The sequence below is a fragment of the Pituophis catenifer genome, unplaced genomic scaffold (assembly GCF_029215685.1).
Source record: "Pituophis catenifer annectens isolate HBS135680 unplaced genomic scaffold, rPitCat1.0.hap2 SCAF_3, whole genome shotgun sequence".
Lineage (NCBI taxonomy): Eukaryota > Metazoa > Chordata > Lepidosauria > Squamata > Colubridae > Pituophis > Pituophis catenifer.
This window is the reverse complement of record NW_027256883.1, coordinates 116,226,257-116,236,210: the sequence shown is the minus strand read 5'-3', so window position 1 is coordinate 116,236,210 and position 9,954 is coordinate 116,226,257. Positions and strand designations below refer to the sequence as shown.

The window sequence follows — 9,954 nt, the reverse complement described above, 5'->3', positions numbered from 1 at the left end:
GGCGAATTGAATTTTTTTCCTCTAATAATGCCTGATCATCGGTTTGTTTCATAATCCTTTTTCCACCTATTCTAACCCATCCATCAAATTTGATCGTTCCTTCCTTTCCAGTCTTCGCTTCCTTATTGTATATTTTATTACCAATCCGCTAATTAGCACCTTATAAGTATCCCAATTATTTTGCAGGCTCGTATCCTCTTATTCTCTTTAAAGAAATATTCTGTTTCTCTCTTAATCCAGGTCACAACTTCCTCATCCTTCAGCGCCCTCACATCCATCTTCCATCTTTTCCTTTTCTGTTGGCCCCTCCATGTTACAAGCAAAGGGCTGTGATCAGCCCAATAATTAACCCCAATCTCTATCTCAGAAACATATTCCCCTAATTGTAGTGTCATCCAGGCCATGTCGATCCACGACTATGACTTATGCCTGCAAGAGTGAAATGTATATTTTCTCGTCTCTGGGTGTTGCTCTCTCCATATGTCCCGAAGGCCTAATTCTTCTCTCATCATGATTCCTTCCTTTGGCAACCCTCTCCTATATATTTTTTCCTCTCCTCCCGGCAGTTTAGTACATGGTAAATAGTCCAAATTGCTGTCCAATATAACATTAAAGTCCCCAATCAGGCAAACATGGTCATATTTTAATTCAATTAGTTTTTTGTATATACGTTCATAAAAAGACTTCTGATTTCCATTCGGAGCATAAATAGTAACCAATAGACATTTCAATTGTCTTATTTCTAATTCTATTCATCTTTAAAAATTTCTTTAGAATTTAAGTGATCCTTCACATATACCCCCCCCGTTTCCTCTTATCTGCCGATGAATGATACATCTTCCCAAGTCTTGAACACAACAGAAGTTTCTCATGAATTTTTTTAATATGAATTTCTTGAAGGCAAGTAATATCATAATTAAGTTTCGCTAAATTATTTAGTATTTTCCTTCTTTTAGAGGGAATATTTAAACCATTAACATTCAAAGAAATGAGTCGCACCTCTTCCCCCATCACCACCTTTCTTCCCCTCCTCCTATTAGTCCTATTTTCCTAATACTTTTTTTCTTGGTTTGCCGGGTTTCTCGTAACACCATCTTTCTGCCTCCCCCTCCTTTTTCCTCTAATTTCCCCTCCTCCTTCCTTTCTTCTTGGTTTCCCACACTATTTTCTTCCTGCAATTCCTCTGAACTTCTACTCTCCTCCTCCCTTTCTAATTCCAGCTCTAATTGTGTGGATTTAAAATTGTGTTCATAAAAATCCTGAGCATCCCGGCGGTTTTCTATTTTCACTTTCCTATCATTCCACGTAAACATGAGACCTTCTGGCAATAACCACCTATACATAATCCCATTCTTCCTCAGATGTAGCGTTAAAGGCTGGTAATTCCTCCTGATTTCCCTAACCTGTCTTGGAACTTGCGTCAGCACTGAAATCTGTTTTCCCCTAAATACTACAGCTCGGTCCCGAGATTTCTTATAGATCTCCTCCCGCACCGACTTCTTGTTAAACCTAATATGTACTTCTCGTGGGTGGTTATATCTCTTTGCATAATTAGTAAAAACCTGAAATACCTCATCAATATCACTAAGGACCGCTATTTTATCTTTTTCCAGTATTTCAGAAATGTTCCCTATACCACCGAACAGTGGCATCAGTTGGTACCTAAGATTTAAGGATGAAGAAATAACAGTCAAAATCCACCCCGAGCCTGTTGTTAGAAAAAATTGTCTTTAATCACTGTCAGTAAATTTATCTTTTTAATATAGGGCGTTTTCCCCATATTGCTGGGAGAAGATCTAAAACTTCCTGCCTTGGAAGCAAGAAGAGAAGAACGGCAACACGTTGCGTAAGCCTAATGTTGTCACCACCTTGCTTTCTGGCAATGTTTTGGATTGAATTACATTGCCTGGAACAAGGTTGGGGGAAAATAAGAGTTGACTCTTTTCACCCAGTTCTAAACATCCTAGACAAATTATAATTGACAAGGAGAAATTAATTATTCTTAGTAAATTCATTGGAAATATAAGGAAATAAATTATGCTTCCCCTTCAGTCCTAGTAATGCTGCCACAAATATCTGGTGGGGCAATTAGGCAAAATTCCCAGTGGATCTGTAGAGTGCAAAATTGTGGGTCAACCCTATATGTGATGAGGGAGGAAGGTATCAATCCTCAATACAAGCCCAAAGTTGCTCTTGTCTCCTCCTACTCATATATAACCTTCTGATTTTTCTAGAGAGAAACAACTACGCAATAACAACAATTGCCCAGTGTTATACAGAACTAGAGACATCAAAGCAGACCCATCAAAGACTTCCAAGACAAAAACTGTATGCAAAAAATTAAAAATCCAGTGGGAATATTGTGACAAAAAGAAGCACGGTCTCAGAGCTGACATAAAAATACAATGGCTGAAAGTCTCATTACAAAATCTACAGAATAAAAGATCAAAGCAATCAAGGAAAAAACTCTTGAGGTGGCTTAATGAACGCCTGAAAACTTTGAAAAAAGATGTTTATAAACCAAACAAGCCCTCCCGAGCACCATGGATCCTACATGCCTGGATAAAACACCAACAGAAATATCCGGAAGAATTTGAGGAAAAATCAAGGATTGGGTCAAGATATGCCTCAGTCATATTGCATTTGAAGGCCCAACCACTTGCTGCTTGACCCCCCAGGAATGGGTTGAAAAATCCATTTCAGCCATTACAAAGTTATCAACCAACGAAAAAACATCTGAAAGTTCTCTAAGAAAGAGATGGCTTCCATAACTGTACATAAAGTATTTATGTACTTTTTAGAATGTACAATGCAGCAAGTAAGCAGGGTCTTAGACCTTAGTAACACTGAAGTATGAAAATGCTTTACTTGGCTTTAGTGATTTTGGTCTGTGGAGTCCCTGACGTCAGCCCTCAGAGTCAGACTCAACTATGACACAGCCTGCTTCATAACGGCTATTCCCCAAGATCTCTGCATCCTTCTGAAGTCAGCGGCTCATGAGGAAGTATCAAGATGCTGAACGAACCACTCAAGCTTAAGGTACAGTTGTGCACAGTGGGCAGGAGATTTAAGTCTCATGAAAACAGCCTTAAATTGCTAGGAGCAATTTAAGCACGTGGCCTCTCATACCATGCCTTTGGTTTGGAATCCAGTTCTTTACGACCGGGGCTCATTCACCAAGACCTCATCCTTCCATTGGTTTGGGATCATAAACCTGCAGTTTGGTTTTGGACTGCTTGACCTGGAATTTGCCTTCACCCAGCTGAGTTCTTTGTTGCACCGTGGCTTTTGGCTTTGATTCTATCAATCTGTTTTTCCTTTTTGCCAAAAGCGGCAGAAACAAGCGTTCTCCTTAAAACTGTATGTGCCCAAGACTGTTGTGGTTCCTGAGGAGGAGGAGGAAGAGGTAACAGAAAGAGCAGGGTAAGGAAGAGGAGGAAGAACGCAGAGACCAGTAGTGGCAAGCCAGTTGCAAATGCAGCCAGCAGGGAACCTTTACATGGGGCAAGATGGCTCTGGCCCCGCTGATCTCCCACCCCAGCCCCCAGCCCTGCAGACTCACCGCATGCCTGGAGGTGGAAGTCGTGCCTTCAGCTCACCTCCAGCCTCGCGGCCTGGTTCCTATCTGGATCAGTCCATGCACCTGCGTCTCTCTAGAGATGGATCAGGCAGATTATTATTTGAGATATCAGAATATGGAAGAAGAAAAGAGGAAAAAAAGTAGCGGAGATAATGGTGGAGTTACTGGCGGAAGTGATGGAGGTGACCAAGGAAAAATTTCTGACTGAGATTGATGAAATATTTAGAGTACATACTAGATAGCCGATGAGAAACAGATTTCTGAGAGAGGTGCATGTTAGATTCCTCAAGAAAGCAATAAAAACAGAAATTTTACAGAGAGCAAGAGATGACCCTCTGAAGTATAAAGGGAAAGAAATCGTAGTGTTAAAACAAATTCCGAGACGAGAATTAAGAAGAGAATATCAGTTATTGACAAAGTGTTTACCGTATTTTTCGGAGTATAAGACGCACCTTTTCCCCTCCTAAAAGGGGGTGAAAATTTAGGTACGTCTTATACACCGAATGTAGCCCTGCCCACCCACTGGCCCCACCCTTTGGCCTGTGCCTCGCAGCAGTTACCTCCTTGCAAGCAAACAGCAAGAAAAGACAGCTCCTTTCAGCTTCAGCATAGACTAATTAGCACAAATTGATTTGATCGGCCTCCCGACTCTCAGCTGATTTGCTCTCAGCTGTTTTGCGCAGGACTCTGCTGCTTGCTGCAAAGAGGTAAATTGCTGGAGCAGATTTTTTTTCCCCTTGTGCTAATCAAGCTATGCTGAAAACGAAACTGAAAATAAAGCAGGCTGTTTGCTGTAACGAGGCAAAATTAGGCAGAGGCAGAGGGAGATTACTTTTTCTTCTTTTTCCTCACCAAAAAAGGTAGGTGCAAACAATGGGAAATTTAGGGCAAAAGAGGAGAGTTCAAGATTTTAAACACAAAAGAAAAAAAGGAGAAAGAAAAAGGCAAAAATAAAAATGGGAAGGGAGAAAAAGAAATGAAAGAGAAAAATGGTATACATATTTAGAATTGAAATATGAATAGTAGTAAGAAATAAATGGGAAATCATGATTGTAAAAATGAAATGAATAATAATTGGAATATTTGTCTTTGTATTTTTGAAATCTAGACAATGATAGGTTTTTATTTTTTTAAGAAATATGAATAAGTATAAACTGTAACAATTGAAATACCTTTAATGGTATATGGTGGGGAAAGTAAAAAGGATTAAATTATAGCTTGGATAAGCTATAAGGATTAAATTATAGCTTGGATAACAGCTAGAACATTTTTAAATTTAATTAGGGAAATTGTAATGATTGAAATATTTTTAATTATATATTGTGATGAAAGTAGAAATGATTAAGCTGTGATTTTGCAAAACTGGGTTATTGGGAGAGTTTAAGATGTGAAAATGAGTAACAAGAGGGGAAAATTATTTGATTTATTATTATTGGTAAATATAATTAGTTGATTTGTAAAAAATTGGATTGCATGGAAATAATTGGAATATTCATGTTCATATTGATTAATATACAAAAAAAGATAGTTATATAACTAATTGATTTATTTTAAAATGTTGAATTTGTATTAAACAATTGTAATATTACATAATTAACCAATGTGAGGATGGATATAAAAACAGATGACAATGGGAAAGGGTATAATATAGAATAGAAAAATTGAATTTGATTAAGATTAGAGATGACGATGAAGGGTAATATTGGTTTTTTAAAAATATAAAATGAGGAATAAATATGGCAAAAAGGAAATATAGAAATTGTAAATTTAATTGAAATGACTAAACACTGTTTAAATTTCTGAACCGGCCAAATACTCTGTTCAAAGAAAATACATTGTATGTTTGCATGTGTGTTTGTCTAAAAAATGAAAAACTTTTTATAAAACAAAACAAAACAAAAAAGGTAGGTGCGTCTTATACTCCGGTGCGTCTTATACTCCAAAAAATACGGTATTTTTATATATATATATATAGTAATATATTAATTACAAGAACATTGATTAACTTCATGGTTAATTCATGAAGCTGGTTTGGAACTGGTTTGCATGGCTGGCAAATAATTTCATTCATTCTTTTTGTTATAGATTCTAGAAGAAACATACCATTTGGTACTTGATCAGGTATCAGAAGATTTACATACTCTGAAAGAAGACTGCAAAGAGGTCACTCTAGGACTAGAGGGAACTATTCGTTCAAATATACTTTTGTGACTTCAAAAGACTTTCTGGCTGCAAAAATAAAAGATAAATTGAATGTCACACAATCAGCATTTTGTATTTTTCCTTTTTACATCTATTAATCACAGTATCAATTGACAATACTAATTTACATATGGCTAAGAGAAAATTAAATCAGACTTTTTTATGTTTGCCCCTTTTGAGTATATCTACATTTATATCGCATGAGCTTAAGCTTATTTCATAATATGTTCACATTGCATGTTGTTTCTTTTGAGATGGAAAGAACAATTGGAAATCCCTGTTTAAGTGGATGCAACAAATGCATGATTAATATTGTAGATCCGTGATGGCGAACCTATGGTTCCTGTGTATGCGTGCCACAGATGGTGTATCAGTGGGCATGCAAGCTCCAGCGCCAGCTGGTTTTCGGGCCTTCCGGTCCCACTGGAACTTGGCAAACGGGCCGTTTCCGGCCTCCAGGAGGGTGGGGAAGGCCATTTTCGCCCTCCCCAAGCCCCTAGAAAGGATCTAGAGCAGCAGTTCTCAACCTGGGGGTCGCGACCCCTTTGGGGGTCGAACGACCATTTCACAGCGGTCGACAAAGCCCTCTCTCGCCCCCCCCCCCCACGCCTTCACTCACCCTCACCCTCTGCCTCTGTTGGGTCGCCGGTTGCTTACCCCACACACTCCCAATCTATTGCTGCCTCCTGAGTCCCAGCTGATGGCTAGAGGGGAAAAAAATGTTTAAATTCTTGCCGCGGGGCTTCGAAGGGCCGCCCTATAGCTGATCAGTGTTAAAAGAAAACAAATGCATAGACCGGTGCCTGCAAAAATAGAAAAAAAACAGCCCCTTTCAGCTTAAGCATAGGTTAATTACCATAAATTGATTTGATCAGCGTCCTGACTCTCAGCTGATTTGCTCTCAGCTGTTTTGTAGAGGGCTCTGTTGCTAGCTAGCTGCAAAGAGGTAAATTTGTGGAGCAGATTTTTTTCCCCTAGCTATGCTGAAAAAGCGAAACTGAAAGTAAAGCAGGGTCTTTGCTGCAACGTGACAAAATGAGGCAGAGAGAGATTTCTTTTTCCTCACCAAAAAAGGTAGGTGCAAAATTGCAAACAATGGGAAATTTAGGGCAAAAGAGGTTGTTCAAGATTTTAAAACACACAAAAAAAAGCTCTATTTAACTAGGGAATTGTAATAATTGAGATACTATTAATTGTATATTGTGTTGAAAGCAGAAATGGTTAAGTTGTGGTTTGGAGGAATATATGGGGGAAATTATTTGGTTTATTATTATTGGTAAATATAATTAATTGATTTGTAAGAAATTGGATTGCATGGAAATAATTGGAATATTCATGTTCATATTGATTAATATACAAAAAAGATAGTTATATAATTAATTGATTTATATTAAAATGTTGAATTTGTATTAAACAACTGTATTACATAATTACATAATTAACCAATGTGAGGATGGATATAAAAACAGATGACAATGCGAAGTGGTATAATATAGAATAGAAGGGAAAAATTGAATTTGATTAAGATTAGAGATGAGAATGAAGGGTAATATTGGTTTTTTTAAAAAAATAGATGAGGAATAAATATGGCTAAAAGGAAATATAGAAATTGTAAATTTAATTGAAATGACTAAACACTGTTTAAATTTGTGAACCGGCCAAATACTGTTCAAAGAAAATACAATGTATGTTTGTATGTGTGTTTCTAATTATTGCTATTTATTCATATTTGTTCTCTTTTATTCTTTAAAGTTTAACAATTCATTCTCTATCTTAATATCTTTATATTTGTTTGGGGTTGGCTTTCTTCCCTTTCATCTTTTTTATTGTACAGCAATCTTTCTCCTCAAACCTACCAGCTCTCTCTTTTCTTTCCTTCTCCTTTTTCCTTCTCCTCCTCTCTCTCTTACCTTCACTCCTACTCTAATTTACCTTCCCTTCCTTCATCCCTCTCTATTGCTGTATCCTTTTATGCATATGGACTACTCAGAAGGCTGAAAAAGTTATTTTTGACTGGTCCTCGCACTTTTGACCAGTCCTTGAATTTACGACTGTCCTCATATTTTATGTTTTTTGCCCTATCTTATCACCATGGTGAAGAAAAGCAGTTGTGAAATGAGTGACATGCTTGTTAAGAATGCTGCACGGGCATAAATGTGAAGATGGTCATAAGTGTGAGGACCAGTCAAAAGTGCGAGGACCTGTCAGAAATGACTTTTTTCAGCCCTCTGAGTAGTCCCTATACACATAGCCATGGCCACCCGTCACATGACCAGCTAGCCATGCTCACCCAGTCACATGACCTCCAAGCCACACCCACAAAATAAGCCAAGCCCACAGAACCGGTAGTAAAAAATTTTAGAACCCACCCTTGACCCCAGGTATTTCACATTTTTCTCTACCTTAAAACTCAACATTTTAGTCAATATTTCACTATATTGAGAGGTCATATTCTTAACAAGCGTTGTTGTTTTCTGTTTATTTATTTGAAAATCTGCTAAAGCTCCGAACATTTAATTTCTTCATTAAGTATTCTATATTAATTTTCAGGTCTTGTATTAGTATAACTAAATCGTCAGCAAATGCTCTCAACTTCCTTTTTGACATTTATGTCTGTTATTTTCTCATCTTGCCTAATAGCCATATTCAAAACTTCCAACACCAATATAAACAGCAGGGTAGATAAGAGGCTTTCTTACCTCGTACCCTTTTGAATTTCACATCATTTACTTAAATTTCTATTAATAATCTTTGCTTGTTGTGATGTATAAACTGCTTTGATCCTTTGAATAAATTTTCCCCCAAAGTCCCTATCTTCCAAAACTTTAAACATAAAAACCCAATTTAAGATGTCAAAAGCTTTCTCTGCATCCAAAAACATTAAAGCTGCCTGTTTCTCATTATGGTACTGTAGGTATTCAATAATGTTCAAAATAGCTAGTGTGTAGGTATATACATATGCGTGTTTATTATGCACTCTAGAAAGGCTGCAGAGAAGAGCAACCAAGACGATTAGTGGACTAGAGGCTAAAACATACAATGAACTGGAACTGGGCATGGCTAGTTTAGTGAAGAGAAAGACCAGGGGAGACATGATAGCAGGGTTCCAATATTTGCGGGGCTGCCTCAGAGAGGAGGGAGTCAAGCTATTTTCCAAAGCGCCCGAAGGCCAGACAAGGAATAATGGATGGAAACTGATCAAGGAGAGATTCAACCTAGAAATAAGAAGAAATTTTCTGACAGTGACCAACGGAACAGCTTGCCTTCAACACTGGACGCTAAAGAGAGACTGGACTGCCATGGTGTAGGCAGAGTCTCCTGCTTGGGCAGGGGTTGGACTAGATGACCTACAAGGTCCCTTCCAACTCTGGTAATCTGTTATAAAATATCTATATGTGTGTTATGTATGTGTACACTTTGGAGAGCAGAATTTCATTTTTAATTTTTGCCAGAGTCCCACAGGGGGGGAATAAAGCTTATCTTATTTAACTTTCACTTTCCCTAACGAAAGGACGGTGGCAACAAGTAGCCCACTTGCACTTCTTCTATGTAAGAAAAGAGCTTGTCCGCCGGCGAGCCACACACACAAACGCAAACCTTTTCCTTAAAGGTTCGAGGACCCAACGCTTTGGCAAGAGAAAGCAGTTGGGCGAATGCACACATGCAATCGCCATTTGTTCCCGCTAACCCTGGCCGGGGCCATCCGGGGGGCCGGAGCGATTCCGACCGCCTTAGGCTACGCGTAGGTAGGTGAAGGCAGCCGGAGCAGCGGAGACAGGTTACCCACCGCGGCTGACATCTTGACTGCCCCCTTCCAGAGCGCCGACTGTCTTTCTCAGCCTGAAAAGGGGGATGTCTGAAAAGGAAGGGGGGGCGGTAGAAAGGGGAGGCGCGTCCCACTGAGCGCCCCAGTAACGACTTCTCCGCGCGGGGGAGGGAGGGGGCGCGAGATTTTCAGCCCCGAAAGGGGAACCAGGCGGAGGCTTTTGTAGCCGGGGGAGCCTCCCTTTCCAGCCGCGTCCCGCTCTCCTCGTCAGCTGAGCTAGCCCAGCCAGAGCCCCGCCGCCCCGTCCCCTTTTTACTCACCGGCCCCGTTGCTGGCGAGGTCTCGGAGGCCGGCCCGCTCCCGGCCGCGCGCCTGGTTCTCCTGCCCGTCGTGGTCGCCGTCACCG

The 9,954-nt window shown here is 39.5% G+C and overlaps 1 long non-coding RNA gene across 1 annotated transcript; it reads right to left on the bottom strand.

Annotated features, from left to right (window-relative positions):
- Nucleotides 1-622: 622 nt before the first annotated feature.
- Nucleotides 623-9,954, bottom strand: LOC139314940 (uncharacterized). The gene is made up of 4 exons (XR_011600232.1): nt 9,869-9,954; nt 5,684-5,809; nt 3,563-3,653; nt 623-3,386 (listed from the first exon to the last, which is right to left on the bottom strand). It is a non-coding gene; the product is annotated as an uncharacterized lncRNA (long non-coding RNA).